Genomic DNA, 19,414 nt, shown 5'->3' on the forward strand with positions numbered 1-19,414 from the left:
AGACTGTTAAGTACTCAGCCTGTGACAGTTACCTCAGTGTTTCCTTAGTACAGTGCAGCAGATGTGGATGATTGGAAAAATACGTGATTGGCATTTCCCTTGCTTCTTCCTATAATGTTTTTTAGTGACATTGAAAAGACTTAAGACTTAAAAGTAACTCTCATGCAATCAGAAATTGCATTGCTTTGACAAAGAATATTTCATGTTGCATTCATATTGCGTACTTGGCTTTAAAAGCAAGACTAGGTGTGCCCCTTGAAAATATTTGTGTCTTCTCCAAATTGCTATTTAAGATGTTCTTTGCTTCAATTTTTAAAAAAAAATCTAATTTTAGAATTGTTTCTAACCTGAATTGGTAAGTTTTCTTAACTATCTCATTTTGATACAAAAGACTGCATGAAATAATCTGTTCTGTGTCTAATATATTTGGTCTAAAATCTGATGCTTGATCATTTCTGAGTGAATTCAATTCCTTAATACAGTTGTGCATACAAAGTTTTGTGTTCGTTTTTGTTGTTATTGTTGGTTTTTAGAGTTAAATCTGCTGACTTCTACAGATTTTCTAATTGCAAGTAGCTGTGAACTATACTCAAATGGCAGTTGTGTCCTTAGATTATGAGCACATAAAGTTCATATTCTGATTTGTGCTCCGTTGCATATGTGGGGTTACCCATAGAGACCAGCTGGCCCATGTGCCTGCAAGATAAGCCACAACTGTTTAGATAGTTCACGACCAAATACAGAGAGCCAAAGGAAAGAAAATGAAAGCTTATTTCTTTACTTTTAGCTGCTCCTATAGGTAGCAAACATTGACTATGCACAAAAGCCTCAGATCTTTCAGACACCACTTGGAGTGTTTGGCTGTGACTTGTCTTCTAAGAAGCTTCCACAGGAAGGCGGCTTTTTTTTGGCCAAATCTTCATGTATTGGAACAAAGCTTGTTTCAGAGCAGGCTTTGCCTTCATTTAGCTTGGTTATTAACTTTGGAAGATTATAAAAAGATACACATACAGGCTGTGCAAAAAAGGGGCTTTGTTGGCCTGCTGAAGGGTGAAAAATAAAGCCAGGGATTGAATAAGAATGGAGAGTAAAATAATGCTGTGAACTGAAATGTGAGCGGGGGAAAGGTCTTCAACTCCGAGCTGCAGTTGCATGTTATAGTGCAATCTTTTATAAGATAATTTCTCCAGAAGCGAGTTATTTTCCACATGGACCGTCGTTGAATTGAGATGGAATTAGTCTTATTATATTTCTTTACATGATGTCTGAGGGACATAACAATAGGTACATATATTCAGGGTATGTTTTTTTTTTAATGGGATATTGACACCTATCAGCTGCTTGTGAAAACTTTCATCTGTGCTCCCGTGGTTGATAAGAAAGTATGCTCTTTGCAGACCGTGTCCTGTTTTTCTATTATGAAATTGAATTGACTTAAACTTGGCTTTCCAGAAGAAGTCAAATGCTCTTGGATGGATAAAAACACAGTATTTAAAGAGCATTTTGAGTAAGTAAATTCTTTAATGTCTTACTATATATTGTCCAGAACAACAGAGGCATATATGCCCTGGAGTTAATACTTGGATGTGTGTGGCAGATGCAAGGCCTGCATATGGATGTTCAAATCCACATCAAGGCTTGTATCGACTCAGCATGATACAGCAATTGAGAATGGCTGTTTGTAAAGCTCTGGCCAGCATTAGCAGGAAAAAAAAAAGAAAAAGCTGGGTTTGCATTCCACAGTGGTGTTGTAAGTTAGCCTCGGTAAACCTTCCTTCATGTGGGTGCACATCATTCTTCAGGCACATCCTTGGTTTAGACTAACTGTGACTCACATGGATAATGTGTTAATCTGACAGCTAATCTTCCTAAAAAATGGATTAACTACTATGTACACATGATAGAATATCAAGCAAGAGGCATGATACTGTTTTTCAAATACTCTGTTTTCTTCCAGTGGACGACTTCTCCTTTTGTTCAAGGGGATCATCTCATCAAAAATGGGTTATACTTGCTTCTACTTCTTGAGGAAAGATGGCTCCTTATTGACATTTAACCTCAGAAAACTTTTTGAATTTTTTCTCCCTCATAATTCTTCTTGACATTTTCATATCATCGAAGTTAACTATCTTGCCCATAAAGCTATTGAGGATGCAAAACTGTCTGTGAACCATGCCCTGCAGTTAAATACTTCCCAAATCAGGATTAGCGGTCACTGTTTTGTTGTTTGTTGGGTTTTTTCCCCAAGGAAAAAAAATGCATGAGTCCTTAAACAGAGGCTTGATTTCTGATTAGCTGAAATAACATCTTCTAATTATTAGCTTTGTCTGTAATAAAATGTGAAAATAATTAAATCTTACTTTAAAGACACGAACTTCTGCAGTATATTATTCCTAACAGGCTCTGAAATAACTTGACAAGAGTCTCACAAAACACATTGTAAAACAGGAATGGGGAAAAGGTCATTCCACCTGCTGCGGTGATACTAAACCTAGCCTTATTGGCCTAACTGAAATTCACAAAAAAGTAGGTTAGGACAGAAAGTGGTAAACTATACTGAGGTAGCGTATTCAGCTTTTATTCTTGGAAGCAGCAGTATGGATAACTGCAAATTGTCACCCAAAAGAATGAATGGAATTAAAAACATTTAATTGACAAACAAAGATTCAGACTAACATTCAAAACTGCTATTGTCTAGAGTTATTAAAAATAAGGAAAAAGTTTCCCAGGTGTTGTCATATAGATAAATTATAAAACTTAAAACCTATTATACAAAGTATTGTAGATAGATATTGCAGTATTTTTATTTTCTTGCGATTGTTTCAGTTGCAGTAGTTTCTGAAGTGAAAAGAAGTCCCAATTTAAATTTTCCATTATCTTTTCCCAGTAAATGATGTAGTGCGTTGGTTTTTATTTTGACTATCAGAGGCTTTCTTGCACAAGGCTGCACACATCCATGTGTTTGGAAATTTGCTTATGTATTCACTGCCAAGCAGGGTTTTGCTTCTTCAATAGTGATCGGATATTAGTTTGACTGTGTGTGGAAACGTGCAGTAAATCACCGATGAATTTTTCCATATGTCTTGCATAAAATCCAAAAATGGTTATCTAATGTAAGACAGAACACCAGAAAACAAGTTCTACTGTCATATATTTAAAAAGGCCATAGCAGAGTTATGAAATAAATAAATAATGTAACATGTTGATCTTAATGAAATTAATTGCTATAGCTGTTTTTGTTAAAGGATTCTTCTATTTGGCTAATGAGTTTCTTGAAATATGAGATTATCTTACTACACCTAATTATATAACGTATTTGCTCCAGAGTTTAGACGCTGCAGATAGATGATTTGGTCTGTGGGTCAACAGGTACCCAAAGATGATGCAGTTAAATGCTGTTTCCTTACTTTTCAGATGTGATCCAAGTCACGGTGTAGAAGCTGAAACAAGTGCTTTCAAACACTGGAGCTGTAAGGTTTGTTGATTGAACTATGTTGTGCTGGTTTAAATATATTGATTCTGTCACCACAGGACAGAACTGACCTGTTTTCTTCCTTTTTTTCTCTGCTCCTTTCTTTATTTGTCTTTATACAGAGAGTTAAATAGAACTCTTGATGTTATACAGTATCTACAGCTATTAGTGTTGTATAGGTGATTACAGATTAAAACAATAAATAACTGACATAGGAATTTATTGGGCATCTTTTGGACAGGTTAGCTTTTAAAACTAACTTAATTTTATTTTAATTAGGTAGAATCTGAAAATTCTATTTAAGTAGAATACACAGACATCTATGATATTTCATACAATATAACTTGGAGCACATTTCAGCATCTGGATAGACTGAATTTAATGTCATTCATCTGTACAGACTGCTTTTCCTTGAGTTAAAAAAATAATATGTAAAAACTACCAGATATCTTTCTTATGACTGAATAAAGAAAATATGAAGAGGGTTATTATCAGTCATTTAGGGATATTTTCTGAGTGATGAGAAGAAAACTGTTAGCTCATAGGTTTGGGGGGAAAAAAAAAATTCACTTCCCTATAGAAAATTTTGTATTTTAAAGTGACTACAGAATAATTGATTCCAAAATGAGGTAAATTAACAAAGCCAAGTTGCAAATCAGTATAGTATATTCTTAACCTTAAGTACATCTATAGTCCAAGACCAACTGAAAGAAACAATTTATAACAAATAGGATATATCATATTTCTCTTCTGAGAATCCATTACCATGCAATAAACCTAGATATTCCCAAGTGCTTTTATTATTAACTTAACATGCTAATTGAATCAGCAAATAATTTTCAATCTGAAAAACCATATTCAAGGCAATTGCTGACATAAAATACGCAATTTATATGAAATGCATAGGGTGTGTAATTGACCCAACTAACAGTAGTTTGTATTTTAGTTTACACTCAAGTTCTGTATCTATATGCAATGTAAATGTATTGAACTTGGAAGTACCTGTCCCATCATTAAGTAATGTAACAAGAACTGATAATTGTACAACTTTACTGTACAATCAGATGTTCACTTTCATGGACATGTACTAGAAAATAATATTTTTTTTGTCAATTTTGGCAGTTAGTGCATGAGTTTCACAGATGTTTACAAGAAGTTAACCTTGGTCTCAAAATAAACTCATGTACCTGTTCGTTTCACATAAATTAAGGGATACAAGTATTTGCGATCAACCGCTATCCTTTAAATCACCTGTGGCTCATATGTATTTGAGTGTTGGTCAAGAAGCTATGTCATGTGAACATGGAAGGCAATACATGGGCTTGTAATTACCTTACACTGCGGACTTTAAGAGGGAGTGAAGTGACCCAGTCCCAACTCACAGTGCAGTACAGGGTCGCTATTTCTACTTTCTACCTGTAAGCTGTGCTGTTCCTTCCCTTTTATATCTCTCGCGCTCTCGTAATCTTTGGCCATGTGAATTTTTTGATATGCAGCTTTTAGAACCAGAGCGATTTCCCAGCCATGCTATAAAATCAGGGTTTCCATTAACTTTGGGGAAACACCTCCCCACTCCCACACACCACCCCCCCCCCCAAAAAAAAAAAAAAACAAACCCAAAACTACAAAATACAAACAAAAGTGTTTCTGGTTGCTAGAGCTCTCCATGTTCAGACCCTGATGCCAAATACCAGTCCAATACCAATAGTCCTTGCATACATATTTTGACTTGCAGAACGTTAGTGATACCAGTTGTTGCTTGGAGTTAGAAACAGACAAAATATCTTGAGAAGTATGAAAGAATGTATTGTTTTGATATTTCTGCTTATTTGTTTTGTGGAGGTTTGTGTTTGTTTTGCTGCAAGAAATCAAGAAATACTTCGTTTTTTGAACAAGTGAGTTATAGGAAGGAAAGAATTAATTATACTCATGAACCCTGTATTGTTAGCCACAGTGATAACTGTAGACATATTTTACTCCTATAAATAGCTCTTCTTTTATCTAACATCTTTCAGTCAGATGGTGCTAAGGTCCCTCCTTCCTCACTAAGATTCCTACATTCCGTATTTCAGCAGTATGTTTTATATGTAATACAATAAAATCCACAAAATGTGCTGTTGCCTTGCCTTTTAGTACAGTAGCATAAAATTATGAAAGGAATAATACGTGTAGGGGATGAATAAGTATAGTCAGGTTTGGATTTCACTTTCTAAATGAATTCAGCTGGACTGACAGCCCTAGAGGTGCCATGCAGAGAAATTGTTAGAGAAGGTTAGATTAGGTGATGATTGCAGGACAGAATAAAAGTTGAACAATCGTTTTTCTTTCTTTCTCAGTTTCTTTGAAGATAACTGAATCAATTTGGCATGTTGAGAAACCAGGAAAACAGTGGGCTTCTCACATTGTTTGTCCTGAAAATTAGAGCCTTAATAATGTAAAAATGCTGAGAAGCCTCTAAATAGATTCTGTAAAATTCCGAACTTGTATTGCCAAGAGGGTGTTTACTTATGTTAGGGCTCCATCTACAGTCATGAGGAAGTAAATAATCTTACCACTGATTGCAGCTATCTCTGTTTCTGGGGCTTCACTGGTTCTCCAAGTTTAACACAAAAAACCTCTCTCCTTTTATTTGGGTCAGCATACTTCCAAGCTGATTTGCAGACACAGTTGAAGTATCTATCTCTAATTATTTCCAATAAAGCAGCAAATAATCTTATATTGACTATTTCTTCATATGCCAGTATTCTGGAAGGGTTGGCTTAAATTTCAACTATCTTTATTATCAAAAAGATAGCAGACACAGAGAATCTTATCATATAATCTCACTCACACATTTATCAAGTTCCATTTTTAATATTGTTAGCATTTTTGCCCCCTCACTATTTCATGTTGAAAGGCTCGTCAAGAATATCGTACCTCAGACGATAAGCACCATTCCAGTACTTTCAATCTAAATTTATTAATGGGCTTCTTGTATCCTCTTGATTCTAAGCCACTATTGACCTGGAGTTAAAATAGATTGGACGTAATCCTCACCCTCGATTTAAGATAACATTTAGAAACAGTTATAGTACTTAACTAACTGACTGAAACTGTGCTCTTTTATTTGGTACTTTTTGCCATCTACATATGAATTGGAATTTGACGTAGGTCTTCTATTTCTTTGGAACACTCAAGCAGAAGAGGAAACAACTGCTTGTGAGGAAAACCGAAGCAGCTGAGCAATACGCAAGTGCAAGTATGTTTATTTTTCTACTACTGTCTGTCTGCTAATCTATTGAATAGTTAATCTTATATAAGTAAAAACAAGTAAACAAAAAACACCCAAGTCTTGTCCTTCACTCATAAAAGAAGTAGAAGTAGGTAGTAAATTATGGGAAATAGTTAAATATCAAAAATGGCAATAAAAAGGAGGGCTAAACATGGGACAATACAAAAGTATTGACACGGTTTACTGAAAGCCTCACATGTAAGCAACTAGACACATGAAGTTGATAGGACAAAGCTTAGAGGTACAAAGATCAGCCTCTCGGTTTTTGTACATAAATAGTTAATCTGTATTAATGAGAGTTTAGCTACTGACTGCGTAGTAGTAGCTAAGAAATTAATGGAGTAGTGGGCATTTTCTTGAGTATGACCAAGCATGTTAAAAAGTTGTAAGAATCTAAAAAGAGTGGTGTTAAAGAATATGACAACTGTCTAGTAACTAAGGTTGAACATTGAACTTTCTAATTAGAAGAGGAAGACTGACTAATTGAAATAATGGATAAACAAATTATTAGTTAGGGGTTTTTTAATAGTTAATAATTTTTTAATAAGTAGCAAACAAAAAAATCCAGTTCTTAATTTTCTTCTAAAATAAAGCTCCCACAAAGTGAATCCTTTCTGTGCATCCACTTGCAGCAGTCTTTCATGCAGCTGCAAAAGCCTTAGCAATAGGTGTCTACTGAGGGTAAATTTAAGTTGCTTACTTCCAGTATCTCAAGTGCAGTGAGGTCCTCTATCTTCCTGTTTACTGGAGGGTGGTGTACGGTAAGGGAATGGACACACAATTACTGTGGTGCAGATGATGGTACCCTCTAGTACCCTGTATGTCAAAACCACTACTTGCTAATATTCTTGTAGGTCTGAAACTGGAATGGATGTGTGTCTGTTTCCTGAACGTTTGTGACAAGTAAGAAATATTAAGGAAGGAAACAAGGGTTGCAAAATGAGAACAAGCAGCTCTAGCAGATGCTGCTACAGGAAAATACTGCAAAGAAAAGAGAGTTGGAGATGGGCACAAAAAAATACCTCTCTAGACTAGTTTCATTGCAGTGCTCCTAACTTAAATGGGGAAGAGCAAAATTATTAAGGAAACTTTCTGGTTAAAAATCAGGACTAGTGCTCCAAATGAACAAGGCTGAGATAATGCAGGTTTGAAAATATGGGAGAAACCATTGTTAGCGCAGTTACCTCACCATTTACCAGCATGGGGAAGGGAAATTCCTTTACAATTCTTAGAGAGGCGTACAAAGCGCTCACAGCTCAACTAAAGAAAAAGCTTGCAGTAGTAGATATCGGGCAAACTGTATGAAGTTCAGTAAAATAATTTTGAAGGGTTTGTGTGTTTGGGTTTTGTTTGTTTGTTTTAAATCATGAGTAGATAATACCCTTAACACTGTGGCAGGATTCTGCTGTTGTTCTAGAGTGGACTGTAAAAAAAGATGTCAGCAAATAGAAGAAAATGTGGAAGACCAGAAAGACCCTGCTTACAGAGAAGGACAAGGTCTGTGGTCATTTAAAGTGATGGCTTTTTGTCTTGTGTTGTTGACGTGTCACCATGTTTTACATGCTTACAGAACATTGGTGCACTCTTTTTTTTACAGCCTACCTAAATTGTATTTTGATGTATGCAAAATTTGGATGAGCAGGAACTGATACATTTATAAACATAGTAACTTTGTAGTATGAATTTAAAATTTAATCCAAGAAATGTGAATAGTTTTTAAAACAAGTAAATTATTTTGAGTATACAATCAGTGAGAGAAATCTTCACAATGAAAAGAAAGCTGAGGCTGTCCAAAACTTGCCAGCTCTTTGGATGCTCACATATGTTCAGAGTTTTTAGGCCTCCTATTACAAAAAGATCATTTGTAGGTTGGCCAGAACAGCAAAACCACTACATAAGTTGGGTAAAGAAAGGAAACCATTTCAGTGATCAGCAGTGTGTGATTTAGAATTTTAAGAGTCAAAGAGGCTCTTGTGATTGCTCCTGTTTTAGTCTCCCTGTGTTTCAAAAACCCTTTCATATTGTGCACAGCTGCTAACACTTACAGTTTGGGGATAGTGTTGACACAGGAACACAAAGGGTTTGAGATATTGCTAGCTTATTACCAGGGTGGAAGGTCAGGGGGAGGACGTGTGGGGGTAGTTTTCCAAAGACAAATTATTGCAAAAGTAACTCATGACTATGTTTAAAGACTATTTTCTTAGTTGGAAATTTATGATCAGGATAGACCATGCATGTCATTCAGTGATTCTGTAGATTCTGGTATTCTGAGGGAAACTTGCCAAGCAGTTACAGATCTACCACACTGTGCCGCAAACTTGAACACAATCATGGTGATGCTACTGTTGCATTCATAGGGCATTTTGATTGCTAGTTGCAAGTATTTCCATAAACAGGAATGAGTGAACTTGGTAAAAAAATTAAAAAGTGTTTTCTATTCTTTCCTCTCCGGTGATGGGTACCTGTAGCATCAATCTGTGTGTAATTTTTTGAGACAAAGGAGATAGATAACATCTTGATTTTTAAACTGCTGGACTGCAGAAGCCTTGGCATTTTGCACATTATGCTTGGACCTGAATGAGGTTCTCGCAGTCTTGGAACTCCGGATATTTTCACAAAGTGGCCTATAAGAAACCAAGGAGAAGTTGGTTGCACTTGGTGAGGTTAAAGACTTAAATTGTTTTAGTAAGTTTGTCAAGCTCTCTAATCTGTAGAGAAAGAAAATTTGTTTGCAAAGTCACTCAGATCAGGAATTTGATCAAACTTTGATGGACCACCTTTTGGGTGGAATCATTTCTTGCCAGAGAGAAGAAATCAAGAGAGCTTAGCACACTACGTTAAGCATGAGCTTTGTAAATACCCCCAAGGGATTTCATACAGTGTTTGGTAGTGAACCGGCAAAAAATACTATTCTCATGGATGAAGTTTCTAAAAAGAAAAAAAAACCAAACCAATAATTTGGATGAGGTAGAAAACCTGTAGATAAAAACAATGTTTATTTCTGCAAAAATTAAAACACTCTAGCAGGTAAGGACACTTAACTGTACATTTTATAATGTCTACCAGCATGATTTTGCAATCCTAGGAGAAAGAAAAGCAGGACTTCTTTGAGGAATCCAATAAAATACTGATACGTGTATAAGTAGTAATGAATGGGATACTTATGTGTCCCAAGACTTTATTCAGAATTGTTCATAAGGAATAGATGATGTGATAACAAGGATTTCAGTAAAATTGCCTCAATATAATGATTGTATGATGTGCTGACTAACAAAGACTTTGATGCAAGAAGCAAAGAAACAATTTCCATCTGGTCAAAAATGTTGTGCGTTCTTTATAAATACACAGGATTAAAGGAGAAACACACCTGATTTCAGCATCTGTTTCTTTTCAAGTGGAAACAAACTAAGGTTAGTAAGCTTTTGGCTGTTGGAGTGGTTTTGGTGGAGTTTTTTTGCTTGTGGTTTTGTTGTTTGTTGGGTTTTTTTCTTCCCCAAAACTCAGGTTAAAAAAATGGAGTAATAGTATGTCCAATAGTAACAGCTTGGTGTTGCATTCATAGGGAAAGAATTTGGATTCCTATACAAAACATATATTTTTCTGTAAAAGTCAGAAGGGAAAAAAACCCTCAAAACTTTGAAGCTAAAGAAATTTTGTACAAAATTAACATTCTTCTGCTGGCAAACAGTGAGTTGCCTTTAAAGCTCCAGGCTGTTCTTTACACTACATGACAATCACTGCATAGAGCTGCAGTTTCACCTGATCACTATGATACAGGTGAGATCTTCACATTCCTTTCTCTTCCAGCTGTATTTCTGTGAAAGTTCTACATGCCCTAAACTGTTGTTAATAATCTGCCTGTAGTAACTCTGATTTTGATGCTAAACTATGCCACCATATTAGTTAATTTTAATGCTTACTGAAAATTGAGAGGTTGGAGTTGAAAAAGTAGGAAAAATTCTATTCCTTGAGGTATCTTGCGGATTTTAATCACCATCAAAATTCACATTTTAACCAGCATGATTCAAATCTACCATGATTCAATCTACCTTGTCACCATCAGAGTGCAAAGCACCCAACTGAAGAGAATAATTAAGGTCTTGACATGTAAGGTGTTTGACTGGACCTTCTCTCCACTCTGCAAAGCATCCAGCGAAACTGCTGCTGTACAAATGGATTCATAAAAGTCCCACGAGCAAGGTCAGTCCTCGACTTTGTCCCTTTCATCTGCTGTCATGACCCATTGCCTTAAAGTACTAACACGTCAAGCTCAATTCAAGTTCTTTGCAGCTTTCTAGATGTTTGCTAGGTAAATTGTATTTTCCCTTATCGGCTTTTGTCCACTGCAAGGAAATAAAACACTCAGAATCTAATAGAGATGGGGGGAACATATGTAGCTTTAAAACATTATAGGGGAGAAGGGGGAAAAAAAGCATTATGATGTACAGACCAATCAGAATTAAAGCAGTTCTATGTTTGAGCTTGATATTTTTATTTTGAGTTTATTTTGATACTATAGTGGAAGCCTAATTTTTGCATGCATATGTGCTTATCACTCTCTTCCAGTGAAATGTGTTACAGACAGACGTTTAATGGTAATTTAACGTTTTGGGTTAAATATATATACCGAAAATAAAAAGGACAAAACACAGGTTTATTATGACTGAAACAATGAGACATTTGTTTCCATGGCAGGCAGAAATTCCATGTAAAATGTGAACATTTTCAACCTTGCTTATCAGCAAACAGGAAAAAAGTTCTGCTTTTAACAATACATATTCTATCTGTTTTGTTTTGTGGTTGTTTTTTGGCTGGCTTGAATGTATTAGCCAGCATAACTTTCCTAAATGATAGCTTTATGTGGCAGTGTAGAAAGGAGCTAATATTTGAATTGTATAAACACCAAAGATGATGTTTGTTTATGTTGCTATGAAATGATGAGACTGACAGAAAGTAGATCACACTTAGAAAGACAAGAAACTTTATAACGGTGAAATATGTAAAGTTGTAGATTAATTTCACAAACTAGGCTAGGGAATCCCCACTGCCTAAGAGTTTTTAAAACTATTCCAAATATGATGTATGTTCTCAAGCATAATCTGTCTGAATTAGGCTGAACTATGAATGACAAAGGCTCCTACCCCATCTCAGTATTTAACGTTTCACAGTATGACCCATAATTATCAGGGATATTAACAATTTTGAGCAGTTGTACTAGTGACAATTACTTTTTCAAAATCTTTGTTGTGATCCAAATGGTATGACTTTGTTGCTTCTTACACTGGAATAATCAACAGGAATTGTAATATTCCTTTAACTTTCTAAAGGTTCATTTGTGTTCTCCAAAATAACGTCAGTGTTAAGGGAGTTGTTTTAGGGCATGGACATGCGAATAGATGCCACTCTATGCTAAGAACCTGTGCGTGTGGTCTTAGCTCTTGGTAAATGGAAGTAGTTTGCTACTTACTGAAAAACTTGTAGGCTACCCCACACCTATAGGTCACACCTATAAAGCTTCCTTTGCAGCTTGTGTTATTGCATAGCAGCAGTGCTGTGTTTCTGCTTTAAACTCCATGTGCAAGACATAAAACGTCATTTGCCCCCCACTGGTAAGGGACAGCTGTCCACCGTGGGGCCACGGACTATGAGGGAGGTTGTGGGTATGAGCCTGCAGCTGAGGAGCTCATCATTCAGCAAGGCGCCTGTTCAGAGGGTCCTTTAGAAACACGTGCGTCATAGTTGTTGATTAATGCCACTCAGTGTATTGTGTTTGGCATGTAGTACAAGTATTTGCGTAGGGAGCTAGGTCCAGACCTCGTTCACCTGAGATCTGGAGAAGACACTCTCTCTCCATGGATTTTCTAGCTTAGCAAGACTACAGTGCCCTGCTGGGGCCTAACTGAGATGTGGTAAGTAACTATGCTTTTGTAAGTTCACACCCAAGTTTTCTGAGTAGTGATTTTCTTGTGCAACATACCTAATTTTCCTTCTTGTAGTCCCTCTAAGTAGATGATTAGTTGTGTTAAGTAGTTCTTTTTGTCAATTGTTATTTTTCAACTTGGAATAACTTGACTTGTAAAAGTGCAAATATTTTGCCTAGTAGTAAAATCTTACAATTGCACTTTTGGTATGAGGTTTGTTAATTTTGGCATAGGTTTTTAGAAATTACATTGCGTGCTGTCAAGCGCTTATATTGCCATTGAGCGGAATGGTAGCTTTATAAGTCCTTAACTTTTACTGTACCTTTACAGTTGCATCTTCAATGAGGTCTGACATTATCTATCTGACAATGTTGCATCTTCATTTTGATAATCAGAGCACAATTAATAAGGTCCCATGGAGTTGTACTGAAGCTGTACCAAGCTGTAACTGCCATTTTACTTCAGAAAGCTTAGCTGTAAAATATAATGTGGCTTGCCTGAAGCCACGCAGCAAATCTTTAAGAAAGCCAGAGCGAGTTTGGATTTATTCTTTCTATCTTTTGTTTTAAATATAAGATCTATTTCTTCTTCCAAATAAGGTAAGACATGTAGGGAGAAATTCTCAGTGTTGTATATCCCAGAAAATAAATAGATTCTGTGGTAATGTACATTAGCATATATGTTTACACTTGCAAGTTAAGATCAGTCATCAAGAATTTAATCTTGAATGAAAATCTTAAATATGTGCAGAGAACAACTATATAGCTTTATTATCTGAACTGTGGCTTTCTCTAAAAATGCATAAATATGCAACTACTTGAAAGATTTCTAATATTGCTATATTAAAATTCTTATTATCAATAAAAAAAAATCTGTGGAATAACAAATGATTTTTCCATACGCAAAAATCTTTAGAACTGTGTGGTCTAAAAATGAGACATTCCCAAATAAAATTGAGCTATGTGGAAGAAATTGAGGGAAAAGTCCTTAAGGTGACTTTTAAATGAAAATGAAATGTCTTTTAGTAAGTTTCAGAGGTACAATATTACAGACTAGTAGAATTGTATCTCATTAATTTCAAACATAGATTTTATGTGAGGCTATTTGATTATAATTTGATTATCTGACCCTGTAATTAAAGTTTATTGCCAATTTCAAAGCTTATGTGTAAAATGAACTGGTTTTCTTCAAAGCAATATACAATCCATTGGACTCATTGACTTCTAGTTTTGCATTTAAATCGAAAAGTCTGTTATAACATGACAAACAGGTTCAGTTTTTGATCATTAATCCTGCTAAGCAATATTCATAAATTCAATTTTGAATCAGTTGGAATACTTTTCTTTTATTAGTTTCTGTGTTATTAAATGAGATTGTTTCTGACTAATATATTTCTGGACTCAAACTGTAGCTCCAAGCTGTTATTCAAATCAAATAACATGCCCCTTACTTGTGCCTAGCACTAATAAATGCCAACTTGTGATACATTTGCTGGAGACTGTCACGAATATTAAAGGAGGCAATAATGCCACTAATGTCTCATAAGTAAGCTTATTTTTCTAAAGGGCTGAAATCAGTCATTCTACTGAGGGGGGGAAGGGGGAAGAACCTTTAAGACGCAAAGCCTAAAGCATTATTTTACCCAGCTAAACATTATTATTGAGGAGGTAAATGACCAAGAAATTACCACTGGAAAGAATGAAAAATATACCATGTAACTTCTGGTGCCACTCTGAGCAACAGAAATGCATCCACTGGCTAAGCATACGCTGGGTTTAGTAGAATTGCACGTTCATTGGTTTGGAGGCATGTTTTTCTCCCTCTGAGTGTTCCAATTAAAGGAAGGAAAAAAGTTCCCTTTTACTGTTATTGTCAACCACCTACTTCAGTTCTTCTGAGATATTACTGGTAATAGTTACGGGGTTTGGTACAGAACACAAGTTTAACATGTTGACATGAAAGTATCTAATATATAAATAGGATTAAGTTGACTAAGAAGTCACCCTGCAGTCTGGACAACTTGGGAAGGAGTGTATCGGGTGGGGCAGGGGGTGTGACCAGGACTGAGAGATGTAGCATGGACCCTACCTGTGTCCCGGCTGGATACAAGGACAATGCTGAGATTTACACACGATCATTCTACCTGTTTTGCTTTCTCCTGTCTCAGAATATTCTCCCTTTTTTGTTGGAGGTAAAATATTGGTAGTGAATGTCCATTCTATGACTCCGTACTTTTTTTATGCCACTGTGAGCCACGTATTCATCCCTTTGTTTCTCTAGCTTTGCCCCAAATGCTTAAAACTTAATTTAAAAAAGAAGTAGTTGTGTGTTGTATTTTGTGCAGTGTGAGTTCTTAGCTTTCCTGCTTTGTCAAAAGTTCTGTGTAATAACCTTGTATTTTATTTTCTAAAATGAAAAAATGTCTTATCTCTAAAAAAAGTTCATTAGCCTCAGTATCACAGAATGTATCAAAATAACTGATAGGTTCTAGTAGAGCAACTAATGTATTTGGGCTTGGTTCACTTTTTTTTTAAATTATGATTGCCACATCGAAGGTGCTTTTTACTAGAAAGGATGAAAGGGTGGAAACAAAATCTGATGATCTGTTTTATGGTTGCTTGTAGTTTTTACAAACCGTTCTGTGTTGTGCAGGATGTATTCCGAGTTGATTAAGTTTACAACTTGGCTGTGACCTCTGCATTAGCTGTTTCAGAAAGGTGCTCTTTCTTATGGACATCGTTGAGAATTCCGTAGCCTAGCTGGAATGCCGGTACTGCTCACACGTTTTGTTATGGCCTCCAGCCATACCATCTTACCGCGGGCAGTCATCTTCTCAGAGTTCATAAGCTAACAGGTCAGGTGAGGTGCGTTATGAATGGGATACCTGTAAGGAGGCATCAGTTTACCCTCTGAGCTAGCAGGGAAGCCCTGACCTGACCTAGCACTTTGCTTTTTTTGATTTTCAGGTTTTTCATGTAAAACAGAAACTAATCGTGACTTCTTATCGTTAGAGATATTATTGGACTATCTGGAGCTGTGGTGGAGCTACAGTTCACAGAATAGATGAACAATACTTGCCTAAAGTGCCCTGTAATTTAACTAATTTATTTTTTCTAATTCTAAAATGTTGCCTAGTTTAACAGATGCTATGATCCTTCCCAAAGAGGGATTTGTATCAGTGCCTCCTCTATCTGTAATATCTCATTATTTCTGAAGTGCGGTGGAATCATTAGGCTTGAATGCCTCTATATTATTTTTCAAATGGCAAATTTTTACTTGGCACTTGTTATTATACAGATAATACTTAGTTCTTACAACAAATATAGTAAGGTGGCACATTGCCATATATAATGCAGGTTATGACTGGTAGCATGTGATCCTAAGTTTGGATAGTATGATGCAAAAATGACTTGAGATGTATTTATATTTCCATCTTCTTGTGACCAGGATTGGTCCTCAAATTGTGAGTTCTAACAAACCGTTCTAACACCTTCAGCCTACATGGTAGGAAAGAAGCCCACTCAAAAATTAGCTTGGTATCTAACTATCTTAAGTATGTAACAGTAGTTAAGTTCTTCTATTACCAGAGAAACTAAAACCAGGCCAGGATTTAGTGGCCAGGTCATTTTCTCTAACAAGAATTGAGTGCTGCTTTTCTCATTACACTTCCAGAAGTATTGTTTAATCTTAAAGGTAAACTGCTTCTCATAACATGTTCATCCTAAATTAAATATCTAATATCAATATAAATTGTGTGGTATACCAAAACATTCTTAACGGTTATCTTTCATATTTTTGGTTTTAAGAGTAAGCTTGCTGACTTTAGTTCACATCTAATTATCATCTTCCATTTCTGAAAGATAACAGGAGAAGAGAGAAGTGTGGTAAGACCCATACCTAGCCTAGTCAATGGTATTAGGAGCCATAACAAAGGCCAATAATAGTGCATTGATTGCTAGGCGTTCTCAATAAGCTTTGTAGGAACTCGGGAACAATGAAAGTTTTTGCCTAATTAAAGGATGAAGAATATAGGGCCAGATGCAATGGCAAGTTGTGGTTGTTTTTTGCTGCGTGTTTACTGAGATGTGCAGTGATAAATGCTTTTTACCTCTACAGCCATCAATTAGTTTATGCAAACGTATAGCCCATAACATGTTTTGGTTTAGCCTTCAATAGTTCAATATCCTCCAGATTTCCTAGAACAGCAGAAGTTTTAGATGACACTTAGCATATGCTTACTCTTCAATATGTGCCTAAATACTTCACTGAATAAAGGTGGGAATACTGAATGGGAAAATTAACACCAATGTTAGTGTTTTCTTAAGGTAAGTCCCTAATTATTATTACTTCTTAAGCAAATCACTTGAATTTTTCAGGAAAAAATGGAGCATCTGAAGCTGCTTGCTGTTTGACACTTAATAAAAAATTTAATTAGGCTTGGCATGATTGTTTAAACATTACTTAGGTTGTACTTCTGCTTTGAAGTATTATTTTAGGTAAAGAATGGTTATCATAACATTTGGTTGTCTCCCTCAAAGCATCCCTGAAAATAATTGAAGTAATATTTCAGAAAATAAATGTAAAATGTTTTTCTTATTCATATTTTAGTTCTGGAAATATTTCTTTTCCCGTACTGGACTACTAGCAAATTTTTGTTCCCCATAAATATTGTGTTAAAATAGTAAGATAAATAAGACTTTAATGATACAAAAAAAATGTAGGGTCACTGAATGCTACTTGCTGCACACTCACTTCATTGAGTCTCTGGGATTAGGGCCTAAAATATGTCTTCTCTTTGTTTGTTTGTTTGATTGACTTTTTTTCTTTTCTTTCCTTCCAGGAGGGCCAGCTTACTACACATTAGAATTAATTCTGATTTCACAAAAGCAAGGAACGAAGACTGTATCCCCAAAGGACTGCCTAATATTTGCATACCCTGGAAAGTAGTGTCACAAAGTGAGTCAACCTTTTAATCTGCCCAGTAATCAAGACGAGGCTAACGTCTGATTTTCCTCAACTTACATGCTTGCATATACATACTAATTTTGCCTAAAATATACAGACGTGATTTTTTTAAAAATAAAATTGAATTGCTTCCTTACAGTGAACAGATTCATGTTATCTTCTGCAAAATGTTAAGGTTTCCACTATAAGCACAGACATCTTTTTTTTAAAGGGGACCATAATAATTTTACAAAGAAATATAAGTAGTCTCAGGAAACGTCACTTTGTCAGTTAACTTTGAATATGTGATTAATATTTTTGTTTCTAATGGTTTTTGGTTCTAAATTGGCTCTTTAAAGAAACTTTGCATTTTAGATCATAATATGCACTATTTTTATAGTGATAGTAATTATGTGATTTTAATTTACACCAGAAGGCTCACAAGAACTTTAAGAAAACTCCTAAAACTGTTTTAAGTAGTTAATATTTAGTTTAAATATCAACTAGTTTCCTTCATATGTGAATCTTCAAATCTAAATATTAATTTCATTGTAAAACTTCAGACTTTCTCCTAGAGGAAAAATAATCTTTTAGAATGAGATGGTTTGGACTTCATTTGACTTATTTAGATATTTGCTTAACTGCTTTGTGTTAAAAAATGCTGTTTATCTGTATTTAGATACTAAGATGACCAAAATCTGATAACCAGAGTATTTACTTTTCTATTTAATGACCAGACTGCATCAACTTGGATACACAGTTGAAGAATATTAGGCACTCTAAAGTTGTCTAGGTTGTACTGTTTCTTAAACCAATTTACCAAAAAGAAAAAAAAATGTTGAAAGTTATATTCAAATTGTTAAAAAAACCCCAAACAAACCCACAAGCAGCAATTTCAAAGCATAGGAAATTCTTATGCTGACAGTTTTTTCCTGGTGTGTAGATAATGACGTCTATACTTTTGCTACATTTTACTCAAAAACTGTGAAAAACCTGCACCTGTATGAAATTTCACTCAGATTTTTGTATAAACAACAAATTAATAATTAATTTCCAGCAACTGGACTAGGTTAGTACAGTAACTTATTTTACTGAATACCCTAGTTCCTTTATGTGGAATTAATGTCATCTCATGCTTTTAAATGATAATATTTGTATAAGTACAATTTTTATTATAACAGATGTCTTATACAACAAATTATAACAAATGTTATAACAAATGGATTTTGTACTAAATATTGTATTCTATTGTGGGTTCTTTTTCTTAGTTCATACCCTTTGGATGGCTCATTAGAGTTTGGAGGGCTCGCATCATGGAAAATGTATCTGTGATATCTTTCATGTAAGTAAGTGATAGAAGGATTAAGTATGTTTTCATCAAGCCTCAGTTATTCTGAGCATGTGAGCTCTTGAATGCCTCTGCTGAAGTTTACTTGCATTTGTTCAGCACAAAATTTGTAGGAATCAGTTCAAAGTATGCAGAACCTTGCAAAGCTGGTCTCTGAACTGTGTCCAAATAGATATTCAAATCAATATTAGAACATAAATCAGAAATGCTCTCCACATTTTATAGTGTACTTCATATGACAACAACATTTCCTCTCAGATCTAATTCTTTTTCAAAGAGTCAAAATCTTTAACTTGATGGTACTTGATGGCAAAAGAATGTTAACTTAAGTGTGGCATAATGCTGCTGCTTGTTCACTTTCAGATTTAGAAGCATTTAAAAAAAAAGGAGTGGAGGAGAGAGCGCCACTTATCATATGGTTTATCCACTAAAACAGTTTCAACTTGTAAGCTCAGGTT

This window comes from Phaethon aethereus (genome assembly GCF_964289735.1).
Source record: "Phaethon aethereus genome assembly, chromosome: 13".
In the NCBI taxonomy this organism is placed as follows: Eukaryota; Metazoa; Chordata; class Aves; order Phaethontiformes; family Phaethontidae; genus Phaethon; species Phaethon aethereus.